At 37.1% G+C, this 4,993-nt stretch overlaps 1 pseudogene; it reads right to left on the bottom strand.

Moving 5' to 3' along the window:
- Positions 1–936: 936 nt before the first annotated feature.
- Positions 937–2,007, bottom strand: LOC130022680 (GTP-binding nuclear protein Ran-like; annotated as a pseudogene).
- Positions 2,008–4,993: the final 2,986 nt, after the last annotated feature.

The raw sequence follows: 4,993 nt of genomic DNA, 5'->3' as shown, positions 1-4,993 counted from the left end.
CGGGTTGGATCACACCTAGTGGTGCTCAGGCCTTAATCCTAGCCCTGTGCTCAGTGGGCCATATGCAGCTCAGTGACCAAACTGGGGTCAATCATACACAAGGCAAATGACTAAACTATGGCCTAAAGAAATCCCAACAGTTATTTAAAATGAGAGGTTCCAAAACTTCATAACATGCATTTTGAAGAAAAGTTATTATTTGCACAGAAAATTTATAGTATAGGATGCTCACAACCCCAAAAGGGGAAGCCTATGTGTTGAAGGAATTTTTTTTCTTTTGTAATTGAAATATAACTGACATACCACGTATGTTTTAAGTCTATAATATAATGATTCAATATTATATGTATTGAAAAACAATAACCACAATAAAATTAGCTAATACTTATCACTACACACAGTTAACAATATTTTTCTTGCATTGAGAAATTTCAGATCCAGACTCCTAACAACTTTAAAATATACATGTCAATATTCTTGACTACAGAGATTACAGTCATGTCAACAATATAGTCTAGGACTTACTCATTTTATACTGTAAGTCTAAACTTATTTTAGATCATTGAAATGCAACTTTATTTTGATTCTACTGAAAAGACTTGGGAATGACAGATATCTAGATTTCACCACTGAATATTGTGATTTGACTGCAGCAGTCTTAACATGTGAAACTCAAAAGGAAACAACTACTTCCCAAAACAGCTAAATATGCAATCTGGAAAAAATGAAATTTGGGTTTTTTGGTTTGTTTGTTTATTTGTTTTAGTAAACTGCCACATTCACTGCAAAGCCCATTCATCTCTTTCAGTAACCCAAAGATTAAGCACATGTTGCGTTTAACTATATAATAAAGTGGCAAACAACACTGAAACCCTGACATCATCGATGGATGCCTATAAACCAGGACTTCTGATGTTGGGCTTCAGATTCAGCTTTTCATAGATCATTGTCCTCATCTTGAAAAGTAGTTATCTGAGCCAACTCCATATCATGTTCATACTGTGCTGCCAAAGCTGAGTCCATCAGTAGAGACAAGAGCTAGGAAGTCTGCTCCACAGTTAGAAGCCTGCTCCATGATCTGTGAGGGAGAAGGCAATTGGGAAAGGGAAAAGACCACTAAGTCAATGATGGTAAGAAAAGGATTGCTCAAGAGGTAGATGTGTGCTGAAAGTAGACAAAGGACCAAACATGATGGCCTCTCAGTATCTGTATTGCAAACCATAATGCCCCAAAGTAGAGAAAGAGTGAAAAGGAAAGTGCCTGTCATAAGGCAGAAGGTGGGGTGGGGTCGAGTGGTGGGAGGGATACTGGGGACATTGGTGTTGGGAAATGTATACTGGTGGAGAGATGTGTGTTTGATCATTGTATGACAAACTCAATCATGAAAGCTTTGTAACTATATCTCACGGTCATTCAATTAAAAATTTAATTTAAATTTAAAAAAAAACAAGGCTGAGTCCATGACCACCTCTGGTGGGGCCAGAGTGTACGTGGCAAAAAACTTTATTTGGTGTCTCCAATTAGTTTTCTAGAGAGTCAGAGGAAGGGTTTTTCAAAATTGTACTACTTTTGCAGAATTTTCATAGTACTGAAGATTCTTTTGATGGATTTGGTGGACAACAGATTTTTCCTTAACTTTCCTTCAGTTAATATCCACTTTATTGCCACATATCATCTGAAGGGATATCTTCAGAGATATCTTCATACCAATTAGGCACATTCTTATAATTCTCTATATGACAACAAAAATTATAATGGAATCTCGAGTTCTTGGATATAATTACCATCTCTCAGGACCCCAAATTTCTCCTGAATAGCATTCTCCCATGTATTGATATTAATATGTCTCTGTTGGTAGGAGCACCAGAGGATGTACTTAAGATAGCTAAATTTTTCTCCTCACTTTCGCAAGTAAAGTGACACTTCATGAGTGTCATTTTCCCAAGTACCACCGCCACCAACCAATACAAGTTTGAAATGGAGTTGGGGTTCTCCTTAATCAGCCATGCTGATGGTACTTCTAGAATCTTCTCTGGGACCATTTAATTGAGGAATCAAGTCTTTACCTTTTGAATGCTATTTGCCAACTGAAACATTATCTTCTCAAAACTGGATGTTTTGTTTTACAGGCAACATGTCTTTCAGGACATGATCTTAACCCTCTACCTAAACACTATACCTCAGTCAATATTGTTTTCTCTCCTTCTGATAGATTATTATAAGCCTTTATAACTTTGATTAATATAATCCTGATCAATATAAACAATATACATTGTTTATTGAAATACCATCCCACACAGTATTCCAAACATGAAGTCATCACCAACTCTTAATAAAAACTGGAAGACGAAGGAGAATTTTAAAGGTGAAAACAACCATTGATGAAGGAGAATTTTGAAGTTGAGAAATGCCATTGCTCAAAACCTTCCTTACCACTTTTTAAGTCTGCCTAATGGTCTATCGAGGAAAGCTGAACCCAGTAAGATCTGATAAATCTATGAGACCTCCATGTTCTCTTCACTCTGCCCTTCTACAAAGGCACTACATCATCTCTCTTCAGACTCTTTCCCAACTCATCTGTAATTTGTCCAAGTATGTCTTCAGGTTACATGATAAAGTTTAACTCCTTCTTTACTCCAGTTCCATATTTCTGGAGGAAGACTCTCATTGGACCACTTTTATTTTTTGCATTTTGATGTGATCTGTAGAACTAGAGTAGCAAACAAACACAGCAGAACCTGGCTGTCTGAGCCCATTTACGCTACAGCCTTATTGGAGAAAAGACAGTCCTCACAAAGCCCACATATGTCCAAGGGCTGAACACATTACATTTTCCATCCATAATCAGATCTACGATTCCCATCATGTCACTCATTATTAACACTCTAAAGACTTCTGTTAAAATGTATATTAATTTTCTAGCAGCATAATAATATTCTATGGTATTTTTTAGAAATATAAAATTTGGGCCCTAGAGATAGTACAACAAGTAAGATATTTTCCTTGCACACAGCCAATCCCGGGTCAATCCTCATCACCGTATAATGTCCCCCAGGCTGCTACGAGTGATCCCTGCATGCAGAGCCAGAAATAAGCCCTGAAGCACTGCTGGGCATGGCCACAAACAAACAAACAAACAAACAAAAAACTCACAATAGATAGATAGATGATAGATAGATAGATAGATAGATACATACATACATACATACATACATACATAGATAATCCCCTCCCACACACACATGAAACAAAATATTTTACACACATGTTGGGGACTTGGATGTTTGCACAGTAAATGGCGACGTATAATCATAGCAGCTTTCCAGTACAGAATTATCATGGGAAGATGGAAATCTCACTCGATATATGTAGATAAGCTTGAGGATAGAAAAATTTTAAATGAAGGAGGAAATTGACAAGGAAAAAGAAATTATGAAATGAACCTACAAGCCTTCCTAACAATTTTACTCACAGTCAGGGTTATTCATGAATCCTGGCACAAAACACTCTTTGAAAACCACTGTTTGCTGGTGATTCCAGTACTCTCCAAAAAACTGGTCAAAGTGAAAAATTAGAACTTAGTAGCACTGTAGCACTGTCCTCCCATTGTTCATCGATTTGCTCGAGCAGGCCCAGTAACGTCTCCATTGTGAGACTTGTTACTGTGTTTGGCATATTGGATATGTCACAGGTATTTACCAGGCTTTGCCGTGTGGGCGAGATATTCTTGGTAGCTTGCCAGGCTCTCTGAGAGGGGCGGAGGAATCAAACCTGGGTCAGCCGGGTCGACCACGTGCAAGGCAAACACCTACCCGCTGTGCTATCACTCCAGCCCAGACTTAGTAGAAAATAAAATTATTGTTCTTGGTGAATAAGTTCATAAAAGGTGAATTTATCCAGAGGAGCCATGATGTCCAAGTGAGAAAATTTAATATAGTCTGACAAAAAATTCTTATACTATGTAAAAGTGAATAAAGCACACTGAAGAATTAGCTAGATACTTCAGTGACACATCAAAAAATAAATCAGAAATATGCAGAAGATAATTTAAGGAGATGGGAAAAAAGAGTACGAAGCCCATTTAAATTTTAAGAAACAATATAACAACTAGCAGCACACAAAGCCAGAGAAGTTTTTCAACAGACTGATTGAGGTTATGGTCTATGAAACTAGAACTCACCTCAGACTATTAGTGAATGAGCCAATATTAATTAAGAGGTCACAGAGTGCTTTCCAGGGGGATTTTTTTCTCTTCAATGCAATCAAACACCATTAATTTGATTTATGATGAATTAAATGAGTTGCTTTCAAGGTCACCTTAGTTTCTAACACCTTCCAACACAATCTCAGACATCATATCCTCCATTTCCAACAGCCACCCAAAAAAAGTAACAGTCATCCACCCTTGAAACAGTTTATTTAGAACTCATTGTACTCACTTTGTTGGTATTTGAACAGAAATAACAAAAAATAACTTCAACTTATTTTAGAGAGGAACTAAAATTGGGGTCTCAAGGAAGCCAATGACAAGTGTTTCAGCTCCCTTGGAAAGCTGAGGGGATGAAATTTCTCTTATAATGTACTATGTCATTCTCTTTCTGCAAATAGTTTTCCCCTACATAAGAAATATGTTGGCCACTCCTTAGCTCCTGTTTACACCAAAACTATCTATCTGCATCAATTCAAAATATTTTTGTTTTATTTTTAGATTTCTAGGAAATAGAATCTAAGTGTGTCCATCATCTTTGTTCAGTTGATAGGGTGGGTGAGTGTTTGGAACACATTCAGTCATTCAGTGGTGCTCAGAGCTATTCCTGGCTCTGCATTCAGGAATGACTCTCAGTGGTGCTCAGGGGACTGTATGTAGTACTGGATTTCTTGGTGTTTTTTTTAAATCATTGTATATTTATTTCTGAATTCTGTACACTTACGTTCCTTTATTTTGGGGTGTTTTTTTAATGAATCACCATGAAATGCAGTTACAGACTTACAA

This window comes from Sorex fumeus, unplaced genomic scaffold (assembly GCF_029834395.1).
Source record: "Sorex fumeus unplaced genomic scaffold, SorFum_2.1 ptg000020l, whole genome shotgun sequence".
NCBI classification, from domain to species: Eukaryota; Metazoa; Chordata; class Mammalia; order Eulipotyphla; family Soricidae; genus Sorex; species Sorex fumeus.
Note: the sequence above shows the minus strand (reverse complement) of the source record. Positions and strands in the feature narration are given on the sequence as shown.